Here is a 24,722-nt window from a genome sequence, read left to right on the forward strand (position 1 = left end):
AAGTAAACACTTTTGTTTGGATGCTAATATTAACTGTTTTTGTAAAGCCATACAGAGTGAAAAAAAAAACCAAAAGGTCTAACTAGGAGTTCGAGTTGGTGCCATATTGTTAAATTTAAGCTTTTTTTCACTGTGGTTAGGTATAAACTCCCAATTTAATGTAGTATCGACTGATGTTATGCATTTCAGATTTCAGATGACTCCTGAGGGGCTACTCTGCACGCAGTCTGCAGGTTTCGATCCCGCAGGCCCTATTCAAACCATAATTACGGGTACCAATTATGTGTTTTTTTGTACTGCAGATCTAAAATAAAGTTCAAAGTATGATCAGTCATAATCCCTGTTCCAGCGCCCGCACGAAGATCAAGAACGATACAGCAGAGAGGGGCTGTGAGACGACGTCAGCCAATAGCACGCTGACTAGGACGTCACCACGACGGGAGCGGCCTCTACACGATGAGAACATAAGCGATGCGTCGCCTAGCCGCGGCCGCGCACTAGTAGAGATGCATTACAAGAGCAGTGACTTGGGATCAATATCAATTACTTGCAAGGTAATTATATATTTCGAAGCTTTCTCGGCACCCTACAATCCCCAAACAGACTTTGCCTGTTTTTGGCTCGTTTCAATAAGAACCTGGCCGTAATGTGGGTGAACACCGAAGGTGCCCGGATACTTCCGAGATTACATATATATACATGTTGTGTACATAGTTCCGCGTAGTCAGCGCGTACACAACTTTCCCGCTAAGCACAACAGCTCAGGCGCAGCGCTCGTCCGTCTCCGCTCTACGAGATGGCGCTGCCATAAAGACGGACCAAATTCTGCTTCCGCCGATCCGCGTATTAATATGTAACGCAGCCAATGAGATTGCTGCTAACGTAGAACCTTTTCTCCTCGCGGATCACACTCGCGCAGTGATACCTGAACGCGCGAGGTATTATAACGAGTATACAGACCCCCGATTAGTCAGTCTGCATTAGTCTGCATTTGTCTGTACCAGTCTACATTAGCCTGTACCAGTCTATAGTCAAGTTTCAGTCTGCGCCTAATAAGATTACCATATTACTGTACATAGCCATGAAGAGAAATGAATAGACACTTTGTCAAGTATCAGAGATATGTGAGAATAAGATTAACGTACCAAGACCAAAGGAACTTCAGATTGTCAATTGTAAACAGCATCCAGAACCAAGTTAAGTTATTTTTATGCTTGCTGTTATTTTAATAAATGTGTGTGAAAATTAATCAAGTACTGTTTAAAGTTTGTCACCGTCAATCTGTTACTCTAAGCGTGCAAGTGGCATTTCTATCGTCTGACCTAACGGCAGAAGATAAACACGCCACGATAAGACCACGAGACATATTGCTGACACTCGCCTACTTCGTTAGAGCGACAAGTCAAATAATCTGATGGTGTGTGTACCGAAGGTCTTACAGTACGCACACCACAATACAGGGTGGAGAAAAATTGTGTCACGAAATTCTGACCCTGGGTAGCTAAAAAAATGGTTCAAATGGCTCTGAGCACTATGGGACTTAACATCTTAGGTCATCAGTCCCCTAGAACTTAGAACTACTTAAACTTAACCAATCTGAGGACATCACACACATCCATGCCCGAGGCAGTATTCGAACCTGCGACCGTAGCAGTCCTGCGGTTCCGAATTGAAGTGCCTAGAACCGCACGGCCACCTCGGCCCCTGGATAGCTGGTAACGAGTAGGAACCAAAATTACTAATGTTGTGTAGGTCGACAACGCACAATTTTTAAACTGCAGAAACTGGGGGCGAGGTGCTCCGATTGGGCGCAGGATTGTCCTGTTGCCGGATTCTCTGGACAACGCATGACCGCGAATGCTTTACGTGCAGGAGACGGCGAGATATCTAAGGCGGCCCGCACGCTCGGTTGTAGCGCACCAGCCTTCCACTCTGGGGACGAATCCGCTGGGGTCCCGACACATCCATTGTAGTTTCATGATAAGACGTACCGGGAACAAACCCGTCAACAGCTGTTAGTTCGCGTACAGAAAGTCTTTTACAAATTGTGTCGGCCCTGAAAAGGGCCTTTTTTGTACCTAGGAGCCGGCCGCGGTGGTCTAGCGGTTCTAGGCGCTCAGTCCGGAACCGTCGGACTGCTACGGTCGCAGGTTCGAATCCTGCCTTGGGCATGGATGTGTGGTATGTCCTTAGGTTAGTTAGGTTTAAGTAGTTCTAAGTTCTAGGGGACTGATGACCACAGATGTTAAGTCCCATAGTGCTCAGAGCCATTTGTACCTAGGACATTGTTTACTTGAAGCAGGTGCTCGAACTGGGGACCCTTTAACGCGACACAAGCTTGGTAACGTCGAACAGTGTTTTACCGAACTCTTTAAAAGATTCCTGACATTACCCTGTTGTGATTGGCGGCATGGTGAATGCGATCCATTAATTCATCTTCGTTTCTAGGTGGTTCGCGTCCGGGTGCGTGAATTAGAACCTTGAAGAATCCCCACAGGAAAAAATCCGGTTCCGTGAGGACTGGTTATCGCGGGGGCCATGTCCTACGAGCACCTGTGCCAATTACCCGGCCGTCGGAGAGTTCATTCAAATATCCGCGCGCAGCACGACTGTTACGTTCGGGTGCCCCATCATGCTGCAACCACATGCATAGCCGTATGTTCAGGGGACCATTTTCCAGAAGGCCAGGTAGAGTTTCTTGCAAAAAGCGAAGATAATTTGCCCGGTAAGTTGAGAAGGTAGACGGACTGGCCTAATCAAATTGTCACCCACAATGCTTGCCCAAATGTCGAGCGAAAATCTTTCTCGGTGTCTCTTCAAATGCAGCATCCCACCGTGTTCAAGGCCTTCCAGCATCACCATGATATCCCGCTAACGAGCCTGTTTCGCCAAGTCGCCGGTGACTTGCAGTAAACGTTTGCAGGTGTGGGTGGCGTCTTACTGGGTACCGTTCCTCATCTGTCGAGCTTCATGCGCATTACCGTCGGCTAGTCCATAAACAAAAACAATATCTCGTTGGTCTTCGAAAGAATACTGTGCTGACATGCTTACTGTATGACTAAACATCAGGTGACGTGTGTGTGCTCCGAAGCGAAGCTTACGTGCTAATGCCTCTGGCGTGAGGTGGAGACAAATAGCAGGACCTATTCGACACGTGTGCGTATCAAGATGGGGCAGTGGCGGGGCGAGGGACGTTTGTCTGTGTGAACCGACAACCATAGCGCTGCCCATCAAAGGACGAACGGCAATGGGGCAGTCCCACGGCCAATCGGAGCGCGTGGCGCCAAGTTTCCGTAGTTTAAAAATGGTGCGCTGTCGACTTACATAACATTAGTAATTTCGGTTCCTACTGGCATCAGCTATCCAGGGTTTAATTTTGGTGACAAATTTTCTCATCCCTTATATACAGGGTGGTCCATTGATAGTCACCGGGCCAAATATCTCACGAAATAAGCATCAAACGAAAAAACTACAAAGAACGAAACTCGTCTACCTTGAAGGGGGAAACCAGATGGCGCTATGGTTGGCCACCTAGATGGCGCTGCCAAAGGTCAAACGGATATAAACTGCGTTTTTTTAAAGAGGAACCCCCATTTTTATTACATATTCGTGTAGTACGTAAAGAAATATGAATGTTTTAGTTGAACGACTTTTTTCGCTTTGTGATAGACGGCGCTGTAATAGTCACAAACGTATAAGTACGTGGTATCACGTAACAGTCCGCCATTGCGGACGGTATTTGCTTCGTGATACATTACCCGTGTAGACTGATGACCATAGATGTTAAGTCCCATAGTGCTCAGAGCCATTACCCTTGTAAAATGCACCTTTTACCAATTGCGAAAAAGGTCGATATCGTGTTGATGTATGGCTGTTGAGATCAAAATGCCCAACGGGCGTGTGCTATGTATGCTGCTCGGTATCCTGGACGACATCATCCAAGTGTCTGGAGCGTTCGCCGGATAGTTACGTTATTTAAGGAAACAGGAAGCCACATGTGAAACTTCAACCACGACCTGCAACAAATGATGATGCCCAGGTAGGTGTTTTAGCTGCTGTCGTGGCAGACAAACTGCGCGAGAATCGGGAATCTCAAAAACGTCGATATTGAGAATGCTACATCAACATCGATTGCACCCGTATCATATTCCTATGCACCAGAAATTGCATGGCGACGACTTTGAACGTCGTGTACAGTTCTGCCATTTGGTACAAGACAAATTACGGGACGATGACAGAGTTTTTGCACCCGTTCTTTTTAGCGACGCAGCGCCATTCACCAACAGCGGTAACGTAAACCGGCATAATGTGCACTATTGGGCAACGGAAAATCCACGATGGCTGCGACAAGTGGAACATCAGCGACCTTGGCAGGTTAATGTATGGTGCGGCATTATGGGAGGAAGGATAATTGGCCCCCATTTTATCGATGGCAATCTAAATGGTGCAATGTATGCTGATTTCCTAAGTAATGTTGTACTGATGTTACTACAAGATGTTTCACTGCATGACAGAACGGCGATGTACTCCCAACATGATGGATGTCCGGCAGATAGCTCGCGCATGATTGAAGCGGTATTGAATAGCATATTTCATGACAGGTGGATTGGTCGTCGAAGCACCACACCATGGCCCGCACGGTCACCGGATCTGATGTCCCCGGATTTCTTTCTGAGGGGAAAGTTGAAGGATATTTGCTGTCGTGATCCACCGACAACGCCTGACAACATGCGTCAGCGCATTGTCGATGCATGTGCGAACATTACGGAAGGCGAACTACTCGCTGTTGAGAGGAATGTCGTTAGAAGTATTGCCAAATGCATTGAGGTTGACGGACATCATTTTGAGCATTTATTGCATTAATGAGGTATTTACAGATAATCACGCTGTAACAGCATGCGTTCTCAAGTGGTTCAAATGGCTCTGAGCACTATGGGAGTTAACAGCTGAGGCCATCAGTCCCCTAGTACTTAGAACTACTTAAACCTAACTAACCTAAGGACAGCACACACATCCATGCCCGAGGCAGGATTCGAACCTGCGACCGTAGCAGTCGCGCGGTTACAGACTGAAGCGCCTAGAACCGCTCGGCCACCGCGGCCGGCATGCGTCCTCAGAAATGATAAGTTCACAAAGGTACATGTATCACATTGGAACAACCGAAATAAAATGTTTAAACGTACCTACGTTCTGTATTTTAATTTAAAAAGCTACCTGTTACCAGCTGTTCGTCTAAAACTGTGAGCCATATGTTTGTGACTATTACAGCGCCATCACAAAGGGAAAAAAGTGGTCCAACTAAAACATTAATATTTCTTTACGTACTACACAAATAATTATAAAAAATGGGGGTTCCTATTTAAAAAAACGCAGTTGATATCTGTTTGACCTATGGCAGCGCCATCTAGCGGGACAACCTTAGCGCCATCTGGTTTCTCCCTTAAAGCTAGACAAGTTTCGTCCTTTGTAGTTTTTTCGTTTGACGCTGATTTCGTGTGATACTTGGCCCGGTCACGATCAATGGACCACCCTGTGTAGTGAGTGCCGGGACATGGTGTACGCAGATACGGTGTGCGGGAAGGCGAGTCTGAGCGCCGCGCGGCCGGTAGCGGCCTGCAGTGGGGCGCCCACGGCTGAGAAGCCAGCCGAGTCCGCAAAGTCTCGGTCACCAGAGCCCCATCCCACGCAGCAGACGCAAGTTGCGGCGGCGTGGGGAAACCGCGCAAGTGGGCGCGTCGCTGTCTGAGGGCCGCCTCAGTAAACACTCTGCCCGCGCTCTCTCTCTCTCTCTCTCTCTCTCTCTCTCTCTCTCTCCGCAGCAGTTCCGATACCCGCCGGCCTGAGCTGGGCCTGCCAGTTTACAGAGCCCGCTGTCTCGGCAGTGACATACGAGAGCAGCCGACGGCACTAGCAACATATCAACGCAGGTGAAAGTAGCTGGGGGCGGCTGTGTTATAAAAATTCCGATGCAGTACTCTGCACGAATAATTAAAGCTATGTAATCAATTCTCTTTTACTTTGCATGGTAGATGTCTGAATAGCCCTTGATAACATCCTTTGACAAGTTTCGTCATAACAAGCCCCAAAATGCAAAGAAACTTGTTTTTAACATGGTGGCCGGCCGTGGTGGTCGAGCGGTTCTAGGCGCTTCAGTCCGGAACCGCTCGACTGCTACGGTCGCGGGTTCGAATCCTGCCTCGGGCATGGATGTCTGTGATGTCCTTAGTTTAGTTGGGTTTAACTAGTTCTAAATTCTAGGTGACCGATTACCTCAGCTGTTAAGTCCCATAGTGCTCACAGCCATTTTTAACATGGCGACCAATAACATTAACTGTTCGCGTGGCGATGAAACGTGAACATCAAATACAGAGTTCTGGAAATTCTTAATAACACATATTGAAGCTACCGGGACATCCGCGGGATACTCGCTGTGTTTGTGCGGGTAAAAACTAAAATCTAGTAACAAGGACTGTAAGATCACGATAATAGCAAAATACACTGAAGCGCCAGAGGAACTGATATAGGCATAAGTATTCAAATACAGAGATATGTAAACAAGCAGAATACGGTGCTATGGTCGACAACACCTACACAAGACAACAACTGTCTGGCGCAGTTGTAGCTGCTACAATTGCAGATCAAGATTTAAGTGACATTGAACGCGGTGTTGTAGTCGCTACACGGGCAAGGGAACACAGCATCTCCGACGAAGCCATGAAATGGGGATTTTCCAGTGCGACCATCTCAAAACTGTACCGTGAATATCAGGAATCCGGTAAAACACCGTATCTCCGACATTGCTGCGGCCGGAAAAAGAGACGACAAGAACGGGACAAACGACGACTGAAGAGAATCGTTCATCGTGACAGAAGTGCAACCCTTCCGCAAATTGCTGCAGATTTCAATGCTGGGTCATCAACAAGTGTCACGGTGCGAACCATTCAACGAAGCATCATCGATATGGACTTCCGGAGCCGAAGGCCCACTCCTGTACCTTGGATGACTGCACAACACAAAGCTTTACGCCTCTCCTGGGCTCGCCATTGGACTGTTGATGACTGGAAACATGTTTGCTGGTCGGACGAGTGACGTTTCAAATCGTATAGAGCGGATGGACATGAACGGGTATGGAGAGAACCTCACGAATCCATGGACCCTGCATGTCAGCAGGGGACTGTTCAAGCTGGTGGAGGTTCTGCAATAGTGTGGGGCGAGTGCAGTTGGAGTGATATGGGACCCCTGATACGTCCAGATACGACTCTGACAGGTGACACGTACGTAAGCATCCTGTCTGATTACCTGCATCCATTCAAGTCCATTGTGCATCCCGAGGGACTTGGTCAATGCGACACCCCACACGGCCAGAATTGCTACAAAGTGGCTCCAGGAACACTTAGTTTAAACACTTCCGCTGGCCACCAAGCTCCCCAGTCATTACTGAGCATATCTGGGATGGCTCGCAACGTGCTATTCGGAAGAGATCTTCACTCCCTCGTACTCTTACGGATTTATGTAGAACCCTGCAGAATTCAAGGTGTCACTTCGCTGCAGCACTACTTCAGACATTAGTCAAGTCCATGCCACGTCTTGTTGTGGCACTTCTACGTGCTCGCAGGAGCTACACGATATTGGGCAGTCGTACCAGTTTCTTTGGCTCTTCAGTGTATAATAAACGAAACAGCCAGACACACGAGATACAATGGTACATCTCAAAGACACAAAAAACACAAAATTACCGTGAATAAAATTTGTGCATAGACAACAATGAAACTCATATTTGTTATTTATGTGTGTACACTGTGCTCGGTTCTTGGATGCATGGCGATGAAACCAAAAGGCAAAAGAAATATATAAAAAAAAAAAGTTTCATCGTAAACATCAGTTAAACTATATACAGAGACGGAAAAAATCGCAACACGAAACAATAATCAATGTAGAGTAATGAAATTTCTGAACACACATGTAAGTGATTAATATTGTAAGATTAAAGATTAATGTAAGCGCGAAATAAGCCATTGCAAATGTGAAATGCTGACAAATGGTTCAAATGGCTCTGAGCACTATGTGACTTAACGTCTGAGGTCATCAGTCCCCTAGAACTTAGAACTACTTAAACCTAACCAACCTAAGGACATCACACACATCCATGCGCGAGCCACACCGGCCGGCAAATGCTGACATGTTAATAACCGGTGTAACCGCCAGAACGTTGAATGCAATAATGCAAACGTGCATCCACTGTTCTACAGGCGCCGGATGTCAGTTTGTGGGATGCAGGTCCATTGCTGTTGCACCACTTAGTCGGTCAATACAGGGAGGGTTAATCCCGATTGTGGAAGAGTTGTCATAGGACGGTGTTCCATATGCGCTCGACTGGAGACAGATTTGGTGATCGAGCAGGCCAAGGCAACATCTGGACACTCTTTGGAGCATGTTGGGATGTTGTCAACTTGCACAAAAAATTCACGGAATCCAGGTACTGATGGCGCAATGGTGCACGTATCGATGCGTCTGCTTATGTATACACGGAGTGCATTGGGGCCTGACGGCTGTTTCGCGACTTTTCTTTGTAAATACCTGACAGGCCGGTGCCCCGTATCCATGATGGATCAACAGAGACTGAACGTTTCTTTTATTATACTATTAACACGTGTGATTAGCACTGCTAATACTGGTTCACGGAATGTCTTCTGCGATGCATCCGTTCTCTTACAGAAGTGATGAAGTGTTTGTACTCAAATGGTTCAAATGGCTCTGAGCAGTATGGGACTTGATATCTGGGGTCATCAGTCCCGTGGACTTACAACTAATTGAACCTAACTAACCTAAGGACCTCACACACGTCCATGCCCGAGGCAGGATTCGAACCTGCGACCGTAGCAGCAGCGCTGTTCCGGACTGAAGCGCCTAGAACCGCTCGGCCACAGCGGCCGGCTAAGTGTTTGCACTGTTACACTGTACAGTATCATATCAAAAGTCTCCGGACAGCCGTACGTAATGCAAAGTTCACCACCAGATGTTGGGAGAGGCGGACTCCCGCCAGTAAGGAAGGAGGGATTGAGAGCCGCGTCAACTGAGTAAAAATTTCGTCAGGGGCATATCAACGATGCTAACATAATCTGTTTTTCCTTCGCACTATACTGTTTGTGTAGGAATGTTGTGATTCATTGGAGGTGGCTTAGTGCTGCACCCTTCTGCTGCACATGTCGACTGTTGATGACTGTGAATCGGAAATGGGCGAAACAAACACAGCTAAACCGAGACCACGAAGACCACATACACTGACGGACAATGACTGTCAAACATTACTGTGAATGGTTGTAAAGAATAGGTTGAAATGAGTGGAAGGATTATTGGATACAGATTCCGCCTCCTGTGCAATCACAGTGCTTTTTCTTGTTACGCGAACATGTTTCGGCACGTGAGTGCCATCATCAGTGGTTTTTGTTTTATTGCAAAATTGTAAAAAGTGCACAAATTTTAGGTTGTAACTGATCTAACAAAGTGAAGTCTAAAGGCAATTTTCGTTTCTTTTTGTTCCTACCGTCATTTTAAAAAAATGGCTCTGAGCACTATAGGACACAACATCTGAGGTCATCAGTCCCCTAGAACTTGGAACTATTAGTTGTTCTACCAAGAAGCCGGGATGGTTCCTCTGAAAGGGCACGGCCGACTTCCTTCCCAATCCTTCCCTACTCCGATGAGACCGATGACCACGCTGTCTGGTCTCCTTCCCCAAACCAACCAACCAACCTACCAAGAAGCGATGGAAGAATCAGTTGACAAGACTTTAAGAGAAAAATTTATATCGATATAGTGACGCCTCTCCGTCGATTCTAGGTGCCCGGTTCAGTACACACAATACACACACACACACACACTAGTATGTGTATGCAGTGCCCTTAGTACGCAAAAAAGAACAATCAATCACATCAAAACGTGAGTAATAACACACATACATACACACACACACACACACACACACACACACACACACATATATATATATATATATATATATATATATATATAAAACATTTTGCCGCTCCAAAACCGCGTTTTCTAAAAATCAAGGGATGTGGTAACTCGCTGACGAAATTCACGATTACATCGTTCGACAAGCTATCGTTGCACGACACCATACAGATGGCCCTGCAAAACCATGTAATGTAAATCTAGGTAAATTGTCTTTAGGCTCTATTTTGTTAGATGAGTTACAACCTAAAATTTGTGCACTTTTTACAGTTTTCAATAAAACGAAGCCACGTAACGTGTTTGGGTGACAAGGAAAAACAGTTGAGCCGTGCTCTCTTCCATCTACGCATTTTCGTGAACTTCGGTATCTGTGTTTGCTTTCCCGCCCTTGTCGCGGTTACGTCGTGATTCTATTTCCTTCTGCGTGAGGCAGCAGTCACGTGTATCGATATTTGCGCCGTGTACCATCTTTGGTTTGGTGCATATAGTTTCCGGCAAGGGGGTCCGGAGTGAGTCGGTCGGTTGTTGCGGACGAGGGAAGTTATCTCCGCGCTGTGCAGTCGGCTGAGTCCGCTGGCGGTCCCTGCGCTGGGTCGGAGCGTGTGTGGAGCTGTCCGATCGTTAGGAGCTCCGTGGTTCACCGACCCAGGACGTAAAAGCTGAGTAGTGGTTTCAACTACCCAAGCCACGTCTATTCATGTTGTGGTGGTTCGCTTCGGTGGTTTGCTGTTGGGGAGGTTTTCCGTTGAGCAACAACGAGTGGTTCTGCTTTAGCCGCCACGCGGTGCAATTAACTATTTTGGTCGACTACGATTTGAGTACACCAGTGGAATTTTCTGTCTTGTGGCCGTTAGTGTTCTGATTCCCTGCCCTGGGCACTGACGTAAATTTAGGCACTGTTATTTTGAGCGAGTTAGCTATTACCGTGTTTCAAATTCCAGTGTACCAGCGGAAGTTTCTTCCTAGTGACCGTTAGTGTTCCAGTTACCTGCCCTGGCCACTAACGTAATTTCAGGCAGCGTCCTTTCCTCACCAGTTGTCGCTGTCCAACATGGAGTGTAGTTTTAACAGCTAATACATACTTCATTGTGGCTTATCACTTCGTAACCGTTTCTGTTTGAGTTCTCATGTGCTGATTGACGGGAAGCAAATCGTGTCGGTCGCTCCGTGGCTGTCCCGTGGTTGGGTTCCGACGGATCAATTATAGTTTGGCTCACCACCTGTCTCACCTAAGTGAACGAGGGCAGACCGACCTGCCTGGAGGCCTTCCGAGTGCCACCGGTGTTTAATTATCTGTTGTCAGCTATTTTACATTTTTGGCCTATCGTTATTTGTTGTTAATTAAAATTTTGCAAAATTAATTTTTAAATTTATCTTTGAAGCTTAAACACTGCGGCCTTCTGCCTTTAAAGATTACGGTAATGTATTTTGAAATTTTGAAGTTTGATTGTGGCCCTCAGCCATTGGTATTGCACCTTGCATATGTTGTTTCCTTAAATTATTTTATTGCTATTTTAACTGGATTTTTATCTTGTTGATTTTCAAGATTTCTTGTGATTATATATGCTGGCCTTCCACCTTTAAAAGTCTATGGTAATGTATTGTGAAGTTTTGAAATTGTGTTGCGCTTTGCGTATGTTGTTTTTTGAATTATTGTATTGCTATCTTAACTGGATTTTTATCTTGTTAAGATTTCTTGTTGGAGGCCTTCAGCCGTGAAAAAGTTGCTAAATTACAATGAATGGCAATTAGAAGCAGATACTAAACTCAACCCTTGGCCCTTTCCACAATCCTATTACCTGTTCTGTCCAGCGGATTTAGCGGGCGTATCAACAGTGTGTTTGTAGAAAAGGCAGAACCTGTATCCAATAACTTTAACTGCAAACACGGGAAGAAAGACAAGAGCTGCAGATCCGAAAGATAAATATCAGTGGAAGGATAATGACTCGTGAGTTCCGAAGTGATGTCAGCAGTCCATCTAGCACAATGATTGTGCGTAAGGACTTAATAGGAATGGAGCGCAACGGTCGATCAGCTCGTCATGTTGTTGTTGTTGTTGTTGTTGTCTTCAGTCCTAAGACTGGTTTGATGCAGCTCTCCATGCTACTCCATCCTGTGCAAGCTTCTTCATCTCCCAGTACGAACTGCAGCCTACGTCCTTCTGAATCTGCTTAGTGTATTCATCTCTTGGTCTCCCTCTACGATTTTTACCCTCCACGCTGCCCTCCAATGCTAAATTTGTGATCCCTTGATGCCTCAGAACATGTCCTACCAACCGGTCCCTTCTTCTTGTCAAGTTGTGCCACAAACTCCTCTTCTCCCCAGTTCTATTCAATACCTCCTCATTAGTTATGTGATCTAGCCATCTAATCTTCAGCATTCTGTAGCACCAGATTTCGAAAGCTTCTAGTCTCTTCTTGTCCAAACTATTTATCGTCCATGTTTGACTTCCATACATGGCTACACTCCATACAAATACTTTCAGAAACGACTTCCTGACATTTAAATCAATACTCGATGTTAACAAATTTCTCTTCTTCAGAAACGCTTTCCTTGCCACTGCCAGTCTACATTTTATACCCTCTCTACTTCGACCATCATCAGTTATTTTGCTCCCCAAATAGCAAAACTCCTTTACTACTTTAAGTGTCTCATTTCCTAATCTAATTCCCTCAGCATCACCCGACTTAATTCGACTACATTCCATTATCCTCGTTTTGCTTTTGTTGATGTTCATCTTATATCCTCCTTTCAAGACACTGTCACCTCGTCATAACCCACACACATTACTGTAGTCAATGCTACGCAACGCTTAAGGTGCTGTTAAGAGCGCCGCCGCTCCATAGTGGATGATGCGGAAACGATTTATTTGGCGTAACAAACGACGCTGTATGTTCTGGAAATGTCTCGTGAAAGGGTTTACCACCATGTGTAATGCCAACAGTGAAGTAAGGAAGACGTGGTGTTAGAGTATTGGTGTGGTTTCCTTGGTGATGGTGTGGTACCACTATTCCGCTTAAGAAAACCCTAAATGCGGAGGGACACGAACGCATTTCACAGTACTGTCAGCAGAGGAACAGTCAGCAGACGATGACTGTATGAGCATGAAATGCACCTTCCCATAAAGCAGCGTCTGTGAGACAATAGTTTGCGGACAATAGCATTCCTGAAATGGACACGCCTGCTTAGAGCGCGACTCTGAAGACTCTCGGGATGAGTTAGCATCTTGACTTTACAGTCCAGCGTCAAACATTACTATAGTACTAGCTTTGGCAAGAACTGGCGAGCATTCATCCAGAGAAATTTCATTGAAATTGTCGGCAGCCGAGTTCTAGCCGTCATAAAGGCGACTGATAGACGCAGAGCATATTGATGTCCACTAACTGGTGTCCGGGTACTTTTGATGAGAGGGTGTACGTTAAGGGTCGCCTGCGGGCACAGGGGTGAAGCCTCCCAGCTTCCAGTAGCCGGGTGTGTCGGTGCAGCAGCCAGAGCCAGCCACTACCTCGCCGTGCTTTAGTTCGTGTCACTTCGCGCGGCGCCCCCTACCCCGCCTACATTTTTATTTTCATTTTTTCTTTTTTTACTGACCGCCCCTCCCCCTCCCGCGGCGCTTGACACAGAGCTATATAATTCGGCGATAGACGCGTCCATTGTTCCGCTGAAGCCGGCGGGATTAAAAAACCCTGGCCTCTCGCGATAAACAACGATTAACGGCGATAAGCCCCCAACTGAAACAGGCACAGCGGGGATTCCTCCCCGTCCCCTGTCCCATATAGGCAACACCCTTCACCGCCAACACCCTCCCCCTCTTCCACAATCACGTGACCGACGACCACGGCACAACCACGCAACCCGTCATAGTAGGAAAAAAAAACCACACACACACACACACACACACACACACACAAAAGCCGTAAGCAACATCCTCTAGGAAACTAGCCGCTATCAGCGGATATTTGAACGTGTCCCATACCAGCACTTGGTGCAGCTGTTACACGCATCGAAGTGTATTCGCTTCGTTTTTTTTCCTGCACTACAATGTGTAGGAATGTTTCGAAACATTGGAGGTGGCTTGGTAGCTAACCAAGGCGGCATCCAGGAAGTCGTGTGGAATGGGCTGGACCTTCTCTCTAGACTTTCTAACAACCCCACACCCCACCAAATTTAGTTGTAATATGGCCCAGTGAATAGCCTGTGAAAAACAGAATACACATCAAACATCGAAACAGAAAATGTAATGAACTGTGAAAAAAGAGCCAAAATAGAAACAGTGAACGGTCCAAGCTCAAAATGTGCAACATCGAGCGAATTTGAAGGCCACGGCGTCGTGGTCATGATGTACGACTGCGAATGCAGAGATGTGTGTTCGAATCTCGTTCGTGTTCCAGCTCTTTTTTCCTCATAAAATTATGAACTGTTCAGCCAGTCATTGACGTGTCCCTTCACTGTACTCAAAATTATGTCTCTGTTGTGGTGTAACGTCCGTTTGTAACAGCGAGGTGCAAGGAAGGGACCTTCAGACGTACATACCTCCTATTTGTTCCACCCAAGTACCACTTGTTATGACTCTTTGAAACGTCCTCCTAGAAATATTAAGAATTACTTTGCTGGTAAACTTCTACGTTATTTGATACAAAGACAGCTGAGTAAAACTCAGCGTACTCAAACAGTTTTCTCTTTGCTTATTCTGATCATCTCTAAACTGACACACAATATTTTTTTACCGCAACGCAATCTTACTTTCAACAATACCTACAAAACAATGCCCCTAATTAACAATAACCTATACCTTTCATGAATCAATTGCCTCACAAAAATCTTCGTTATTCGAATTACTGCAATACAGCGAGCGCCAATACTGCCAGCTAAACAAAAGATTCTAAGTACTGAAGGCACTAACTACTGATAGGCATAGTTAGCAAATGAAAGATTTTGATAGAGAACAAACAATTTATATACCTAAATAGCGTTCAAAAGTCATAACATATATATGTGTATGTATTGGAAGTTTTCGTTCTTTAATTCCTTTACTGTAGCATTGCGTATCGTGTAGAGTGTATTGAACTGGGGACCCGGAAACGACGGAGAGGCTTCGTCCCGCCGTAGCACTCTGTGTTTCATAACCCCACAACACGCCACAGCAGTCCAACCACCGCACCGCTGCCCCACACTGAAACCAGGGTTATTGTGCGGTTAGGCCCCCAGTGGATCTCCCCTCCCCCCCCCCCCCCCCCCCCCCTCTCCTCGGGAACGTCTCATACCAGACGAATGTAACCCCAAAAGTTTGCGTGGCAGAATAATTACGGTTTACGAGTACGTTGAAAAGGTGTTTGCGCAGCAATTGCCGACACAGTGTAACCGAGGCGGAATAAGGGGAACCAACCAGCATTCACAGAGGTAGATGGAAAACCAACCGCCTTAAAAACCATCCACAGGCTGGCCGGCACACCGGACCTCGGCACTAATCCGCCGGGCGGATTCATGCCGGGGACCGGCACGTCTTCCCGCTCGAGAAACAGCGCGTTAGACCGCGCAGCTAGCTGGGCGGGCGTTGCAACATAGTTCGCACCCGTTTATTTCTCTTTTCATTTCCGTGTCACCTGCTCTCACCATTCATCACATTTACTTGTGAGGGTGGTATATTCGTACCACATGACTCATATTCTATAACCATAGTATGACAATTGCCAGTACCACAGAAGGAGAACAGACATTTCAACGACTGGGCACACAGTTCATAATTTAGAGAAAAAAAAGTGGCGCACAACAGACCTGAACACGGATCACTCGCTCTGCAGTGCAACACAGAGACCACACAACCACGATGCGTCATTCTTTCAATTCGCTCAAGGCTGCACATCTTCAATGTCGACCATTAACTGTTTCTATTTTGCTTCGTTTTTCACAGTTAAGAACATCGTCTTCCTGTTTTCATGCTTGATCTGTGTTTTACGGGCTACCCACTGGGCCATCTGACCACTAAATCTGAGTGGGGTGCGATGGGGAGTTTACCTTGTAAGTAGCGAGAAAAATAATATATAGTAATGAGAATAAACTGTAGATCTGAAAGAAAGATCACTCGACTTAACAAATCTGACGATTGAACACTACTGGACATTAAAATTGCTACACCACGAAGATGACGTGCTACAGACGCGAAATTTAACCGACAGGAATAAGATGCTGCGATATGATTAGCGCCGGTGGCGACACCTACAACGTGCTGACATGAGGAAAGTTTCCAACCGATTTCCCATACACAAACAGTAGTTGACCGGCGTTGCCTGATGAAACGTTGTTGTGATGCCTTGTGTAAGGAGAAGAAATGCGTACCATCACGTTTCCGACTTTGATAAAGTTCGGATTGTAGCCTATCGCGATCGCGGTTTATCGTATCGCGACATTGCTGCTCGCGTTCGTCGAGATCCAATGGCTGTTAGCAGAATATTGAATCGGTGGGTTCAGGAGGGTAATACGGAACACCGTGCTGGATCCCAACGGCCTCGTATCACTAACAGTCGAACGGATCGTGCAGCAACGTCTCGATCCCTGAGTCAACAGATGGGGACGTTTGCAAGACAACAACCATCTGCACCAACAGTTTGACGACGTTTGCAGCAGCATGGACTATCAGCTCGGAGACCATGGCTGCGGTTACCCTTGACGCTGCATCACAGACAGGAGCGCCTGCGATCGAGTACTCAACGACGAACCTGGGTGCATGAATGGCAAAACGTCATTTTTTTGGATGAATCCAGGTTCTGTTTACAGCATCATGATGGTCGCATCCGTGTTTGGCGACATCACCGTGAACGCACATTGGAAGCGTGTATTCGTCATCGCCATACTGGCGTACCACCCGGCGTGATGGTATGGGGTGCCATTGGTTGCACGTCTCGGCCACCTCTTGTTCGCATTGACGGCACTTTGAACAGTGGGCGTTACATTTCAGATGTGTTACGACCCGTGGCTCTACCCTTCATTCGATCCCTGCGAAACCCTACATTTCAGCAGGATAACGCACGACCGCCTGTTGCAGGTCCTGCACGGGCCTTTCTGGATACAGAAAATGTTCGATTGCTGCCCTGGCCAGCACATTCTCCAGATATCTCACAAATTGAAAACGTCCGGCGCGTCACAATACGCCAGTCACTACTCTTAATGAACTGTGGTATCGTGTTGAAGCCGCATGGGCACCTGTACCTGTACACGCCATCCAAGCTCTGGTTGACTCAATGCCCAGGCGTATCAAGGCCGCTATTACGGCCAGAGATGGTTGTTCTGGGTACTGATTTCTCAGGATCTATGCACCCAAACTGCGTGAAAATGTAATCACATGTCAGTTCTAGTATAATATATTTGTCCAATGAATACCTGTTTATCATCTGCATTTGTTCTCGGTGTAGCAATTTTAATGACCAGTAGTGTAGAATGTGCACTTTAAAATTTTTTAAAATTATTTATCATGTTATCGAAGAGCAAAAGTTAATCATAATGCCAAAACGTAAAAACAGTGTTGTCATCCATCTAGCGTAAAGTTAATGATATTCAGGAAGATCGGATTTTTTCGGCAGATGGCGCCACATTGCTGAATGCACATGTAAAGTGGACTGATGACCACAGATGTTAAGTCCCATAGTGCTCAGAGCCATTTGAACCATTAAAACAAGCAAGCAGCCATTGAGCACATGTAAAGTAAACTAAGTTAAGATAAGAAAATCACGGACACGAACGAAACAAACGTATCAAAGAAACAAGACCAAATGCAGAAATAAAGTGCTAGCACACTGCATACATGGGAAAATTAACACAGGCTCGATAGGATGAATTGAGAAGTTGTAGGGGCTCTTACGGTGTGCTCGTATATCATGAGATATAAATCCACATCATATATCTGTTGGTGCAGCCGACATAGACGCAAAAGCCCAATTAAAGGGCGTTAACGCAAACTTCGTCACAATAACACAAATCATATCACCCATCTATTTATTTATTTATTTCCCCCCCCCTTTTTTTTAAAAAAAAAGTTTTTAATTTTTTTTCCTATGGTGTGCTTCTCACCTGTGTTTGTTCCTTTTTTTAGTAATTTGTACAATTGCTTTTTGCCGTATATAACTGTACTATGTGGTTGACAAAATCTTTGTCAATGTATCCATTTTTGTAAATTTTTCAGTATTTTATGATTATATTTTACCTCACTTTTATGTCATTTCTTCTTCTCATTCTTATTGTAGCTGTATCTTTTCGCAAAGAGGGCGCGTTTGTTTTGCAACACCCCCTTACGGTTTCTCGTTGTCATAGTCAATTTTCGATGTATCACTTTATGTTTCAAAACCTGGTTAAGACAGTGTTAACTACTCAGGGAACATACACGTTGAAAGGTAAATGTGTATGTGCATTTTAAATGGTTTAATGCGTCTATAAACATTTAATTGGTTTTACGTTGCTTTATGTACATTTATTCATTTGGTCACTGTTATTAATTATTTTTATTCTTGTATTTGTATGAATTGAAATCGATTTGCAGAAGTAAATAAAGAAAACATGATTTTGCGACTGGTTGCTGCTTATTTGGTAATTTTATGGTTTATGGTCGCTGCACAACTTGGGAACCATATGGAGCACACCATTCAGAAGTCTCATATCTGTTCATCTGAGCCAACGACCTTGCCGCAGCGGCAATACCAGGTGCAGTTATATCACCTAAGTCAAGCACTGTCGGGCTAGGCTAGAACTTGCATGGGTGACCATCCGGTCTGCAGGGCGCTGTTGACAAGCCAGGTGCACTCAACCCTTGTGAGGCAAACTGAGGGGCTACCTGATTGAGAAGTAGCGGCTCCGGTCTCGTAAACTGACATACAGCCGGGAGAGCGGTGTGCTGACCAGCCGCTCCTCGACATCCGCATCCAGTCACGCCTGTGCGCTGAGGATGACACAGCGGCCGGTCGGTACCATTGCGCTTCATGGCCTATTCGGGCGGAGGTTAGTGTAGATTTTAGTATGTTTTGATCTGATCGCTTATTTCTTTCAGTTACCTTCTGTACTATACTACAGCAGTTCTTCATACCTCTGCTCCAAGTACACTACTCGCCATTAAAATTGCTACACCGAGAAGAAATGCAGATGATAAACGGGAATTCATTGGACTGATATATTATACTAGAACTGACATGTGATTACATTTTCAAACAATTTAGGTGCACAGATCCAGCAAAATCAGTACCCAGAACAACCACCTCTGGCCGTAATAACGGCCTTGATACGCATGGGCATTCAAACAGAGCTTGGATCGCGTGTACAGGTACAGCTGCCCATGCAGCTTCAACACGATACCACAGTTCATCAAGAGTAGTGACTGGCGTATTGTGACGAGCCACTTGCTCGACCACCATTGACCAGGCGTTTTCAATTGGTGAGAGATCTGGAGAATGTGCTGGCCAGGGCAGCAGTCGAACATTCTCTGTATCTAGAAAGGCCCGTACACGATCTGCAACATGCGGCCTTGCATTATCCTGCAGAAATGTAGGGTTTCGCAGGGATGGAATGAAGGGTAGAGCCACGGGTCGTAACACATCTGAAATGTAACGTCAACTGTTCAAAGTTCCGTCAATGCGAACAAGAGGTGACCGAGACGTGTAACCAATGGCACGCCGTACCATGATGCCGGATGATACACCAGTACGGCGATGACAAATACACGCTTCCAATGTGCATTCACCGCAATGTCGCCAAACATGGATGTGATCATGACGATGATGTAAACAGTACCTGGATTCATCCACAAAAATGACGTTTTGCCATTCGTGCACCCAGGTTCATCGTTGAGTGCACCACCACAGGCGCACCTGTCTGTGATGCAGCGTCAAGGGTAACCGCAGGCACGGTCTCCGAGCTGATAGTCCATGCTGCTGCAAACGTCGTCGAACTGTTGGTGCAGATGGTTGTTGTCTTGCAAACGTTCCCATCTGTTGACTCAGGGATCGAGACGTTGCTGCACGATCCGTTACAGCCATGCGGATAAGATGCCTGTCATCTCGACTGCTAGTGATACGAGGCCGGTGGGATCCAGCACGCCGTTCCGTATTACCCTCCTGAACCCACCGACTCCGTATTCTGCTAACAGTCATTGGATCTCGACCAACGCTACGAGTAATTCGCGATACGGTAAACCGCAATCGCGATAGGCTACAATCCGACCTTTATCAAAGTCGGGAACGTGATGGTACGCATTCCTCCTCCTTACACGAGGCAACAGAACGTTTCACCGGGCAACGCCGATCAACTACTGTTTGTGTATGAGAAATCGGTTGGAAATTTTCCTCATGTCAGCACGTTGTAGGTGTCGCCACCGGCGCCAACCTCGTGTGAATGCTCTGAAAAGCTAATCGTTTGCGTGTCACAGCATCTTCTTCCTGTCGGTTAAATTTCGCGTCTGTAGCTCGTGAACTTGGTGGTGTAGCAATTTTAATGGCTAGTAGTGTATCCTCGAGCTTTTGCACACCAGTGCACACTGCATACGCACTGTAAGTGAAACACTATTTGCTGTGGGTGGTGTAGTTGTACGGATAGAGACTTGCAACAAATGACGGTCCCCCAGTGTCAGTGGTGGGTGCTTCCCCCCTCCCGCCGACACTCTCGCCCTTCCCACGTGGCCTGAGGCGGGCTCTCGCTTTCATTAGAGCGAGCAGGGCGGCGCTGTCAGTCTAGACCCGTGTCCCCAGGGCTGGCGAGCACGCAGCGCACAGCGAATGGCGGCAGACGCCGTATTGGTTTTCAAGCAGCGCCCGCGGGCCGTAATGAGAGCGACCGGCTGTCTAGGGGTGCAGCTGCAATCTGGCGTCCGCGGTCTGGAACGTTGGGGAAGTCCAGATTACTTCTTCCGTTGCCTAATCACCACGGACGAGACTCGGGACTACCACTGTACTACGATTCGGTCACAAAAGGAGCAAAGTGAGCAGAGGAAACTTGTGGATTCACGACCGAAAAAAATAAATAAATAAAGAGGAGAAGGAGGAGAAAATTAGTGTTTTACGTCCCGTCGACATCAGTTCATTATCGGCGGAGCACGAGCTCGTATTAGAGAAGGATGGAAGAGGAAAGCGGCAGTGCCCTTTCGGAGGAGCCATCCTGGCATTCGCCTTAAGCGATTTAGGGACATCACGGGAAACCTACATCAGGATGAAACTTCCTGGCAGATTAAAACTGTGTGCCCGACCGAGACTCGAACTCGGGACCTTTGCCTTTCGCGGGCAAGTGCTCTACCAACTGAGCTACCGAAGCACGACTCACGCCCGGTCCTCACAGCTTTACTTCTGCCAGTATATCGTCTCCTACCTTCCAAACTTTACAGAAGCTCTCCTGCGAACCATGCAGGACTAGCACTCCTGAAAGAAAGGATATTGCGGAGACATGGCTAAGCCACATCTGGGGGATGTTTCCAGAATGAGATTTACACTCTGCAGCGGAGAGAGAGAGAGAGAGAGAGAGAGAGAGAGAGAGAGAGAGAGAGAGGGCGTATGAACACAACGATCGTCGGATGCAGTAATTCTGATTCTGTACTGGGACTGCCACGGCATGGTCCTAAAACGTTATGCTCGGAAGAGGCAATACGACATCTTCCGAAGAGGTAACGGGAAACGACGAAGCGACACGCGAAGCTGTTTGAGGAGCTGTTTTTGCACAACGACAACGGCACCCTAGTGCGCGGAGTGCCAACGTAGTTGCCGCTGCCAACCGACCGCGTGGTGAAGAGATGACGGGGCTGGACTTCAGTTAAGTAGTTTTGATTCGACATGGTACCACGGTAGTATAGATTTTAATTTTAACGTTGACAGTGCCTTTACTCTGGCATGTTATAGTAATTTTATGCTGGTGGACCCCTTCTTCAGTCGAAAATCCATTGCGGACCCCTAGTCTGTTACCAATGACACCCCCCCCCCCCCCCCGAAGTATCAATAGTCTTTGGTTTAGAGATGAATGAAAACAACTTGAAGGTCAAAAATCGACTTATGAAATAGGTAGTGCACTGACAAAGCAAGTTTAAATTATGCCTGGGGCCGCATACGTGCCAGCGAGTGCTGTGATTGGTCGACAAAGGTCACTCCGCGCATGCGTAAAAGGTTTCAGCACATCTACCGCCGTGAGCCGGCGCACAGACGACCCCTGTATTGTTGCGAAACAGTCGATCAGAGAAGCCGCATTCTCCGGCACTAAACTGTGTATGCGTTCTCACTTAGAACCGCAAAGGCTGCTTGGGAATACGACCTGAAGTAAAAGTACGCATTTTTTTCACACGAAAACAAGTGATGAATTTGATTTTCACATTTTTATTCAATAATTTTACTCATTATTTTACACGATTTGGTGAAGGGTGGCCGCGGACCCTTTAGAAAGAGCCGGCGGACCCCTAAGGGGTCCGCGGACCACACGTTGGGAAGCCGTGATCTAGCCGAAACCTGGTAAAGACCAAAAAATTTGCGCAACTGAGGCTGATTCTTCAAAATATTAGCTTTCCTATATGCTGAGTCAGTCTTTCTAACAATCATTTCTTTTTCGATTTCCTGAAATTTTTCATGCAGCCATTTCACCTCAGCTTCCTTGCACTTCCTATTTACTTCATTCCTAAGTGACATGTATTTTTGAGTTCTTCAATTTCCCTGAACGTTTTCGTACATCTTTCTTTCATCGATGAACTGAAGCATTTCTTCTGTTACCCATGGTTTCATGGCAGTTACCTCCTTTGTACCTTCGCAAATTCTGTGATTGCCCTTTTTGGAAATTTCCATTCCTTTTCATCTGAAATGCCTTCTGAACTATTCCTTATTGCAGTGTCTAAAGCCTCTAAAGCCTTCAGGCGTATCTCTTCATTCCTTAGTACTCCGTTTCCCACTTTTTTGTGCGCTGATTCTTCCTGACTAGTGTCTTAAACTTCATCTTACTCTTGATCACTATTACGTTGTGGTCTGAGTCTATATCTGCAGCTGTGCACTCCTTACAATCCAGTATTTGATTTCCTAATCTCTGCTAGACCATGATGTAATCTAACTGAAATCTTCCCGTATCTCCCAGCCTTTTAGAAGTGTACCTCCTCCTTTTGTGATTCTTGAACAGAGTATTCGCTACCAGTAGCTGAAATTTATTGCACAATTCAATTAGTTTTTCTCTTCGCCATTCCTACTACAAAGTCCATGTTCTCCCGTAAGCCTTTCTTCTGCTCCTTCCCGCACAACCGCATTAATATAGCAACTATTCTATTTTCATTTCCCTTTATGCACTGAGCTACATGTTCAATATGCTCACATATTTTCTCTATCTCTTCCTCTTCCGCTTGCGACGTCAGCATGTGTACCAGGACTATCGTTGCAGGTGTTAGTTTGTGGTTGATTCTGATGAGAATAACCCTATCACTGAACTGTTCACAGTAACTCTCTCTCCGTTCTACCTTTCTGTTCATAACGAATCCTGCTCCCGTTATACCATTTTCTGCAGCTGTTGATATTACCGTATACTCATCTGACCACAAATGGTTGTCTTCTTTCCATTTTACTTCACTCTAGATTGAGTCATCGAATTTCCCTGTTGAGATTTTCTAGCTTCCTTACCACGTTCAAGCTTCTGACATTCCACGTCTCGACTTGCACAACGTTATCGTGCCGTTGGTTATTCTGTCTGTTTCTCATAGTTACATACCACTTCGCAGTCCCCTCACGGTAACCTGAAAATTAATTTTTTAAAATTATTATTTTTTAAATCAATGTATATGATCTCGTTGTGCGCAGCGATCGCTGAATATATGCAATGGAGAAAAGAACAGCAATCGATCGCGATATCCGTCCTTTAGTTACAGCAGATCCAAATTACAACTATCACATAGCTATCTTCATTGCAAAAAATAGGACCATCAGGAACGAGTATAAGACAGCTGACAACGTGTCGTAAGCCCAAACATAAGCACCATACAGTAGTTAAATGATTGTAAACCTATATAATTTTTAGAAATTTCATGCGACGACCAGTGCCGACGGAAAGCGTCGGCTTGTTTCCCGCTACGGACAAAATGATGTATAAACGGGAACTCTACGTTCCCTTTCGACAAAGCGCTCCCAGATTGGTCTAGGGCGATACTCGTTTTGTGTATTAGTATTGACAGGGACAGGGAAAACTGGAAGAATAACCAGTACCCCAGCAGTGGGAGCCACCGCCCTGGCCCTCGTTGGCTGCTATCACCAACCACGCAGCAGCGCTACGGAGTCGCTGCTGGTGTACTGACGGCAGCTGGTTATTCTTCGTCTTTTACTGTCCCTGTTAATACATATGGATTAAACGAGTATCACGCTAGACTAATCTGGGAGCCCTCTGTTGTATGAGCCCGTAGAATTCTGATTTAAAAATAGTTTTGGTTGTAATGAGAAATGAATCGACATCTTCCGCCGACTCTGGGCTATATTTGTTTGGGTTGACTCCACCTACACAATGCAAAAACGAAACTGCGAATATCTTTCGAAAGACAAAGGAAACAGGCGAGAAACGCAGTATATATCAACTTATAAATGTTCAGCATGTAGCCATATTTACAAATTAATTTGTGATGTGAATGTAAAATATACACATCAAAAAAAGTTTTGCATCACCCCGGTTCCCAGAACTCCTGAAAATAGACGTTGACGGTGGATATTGTATCACAGACACAGTCCCTCTGACTGTTTAGAGATGTCACTAAACCCGTCCAAAGATGTAAACAACCA

General features: G+C 46.0%; 1 long non-coding RNA gene and 1 other non-coding gene across 2 annotated transcripts in view; both read right to left on the reverse strand.

Annotated features, from left to right (window-relative positions):
• LOC124717337 overlaps positions 1–24,722 on the reverse strand; it is a 642,975-nt gene that overhangs the window by 150,428 nt on the left and 467,825 nt on the right. The window lies entirely within an intron of this gene.
• Positions 21,185–21,259, reverse strand: Trnas-cga. The gene has a single exon. It is a non-coding gene; the product is annotated as a tRNA-Ser (tRNA).

This window comes from Schistocerca piceifrons, chromosome 9 (genome assembly GCF_021461385.2).
Source record: "Schistocerca piceifrons isolate TAMUIC-IGC-003096 chromosome 9, iqSchPice1.1, whole genome shotgun sequence".
In the NCBI taxonomy this organism is placed as follows: domain Eukaryota; kingdom Metazoa; phylum Arthropoda; class Insecta; order Orthoptera; family Acrididae; genus Schistocerca; species Schistocerca piceifrons.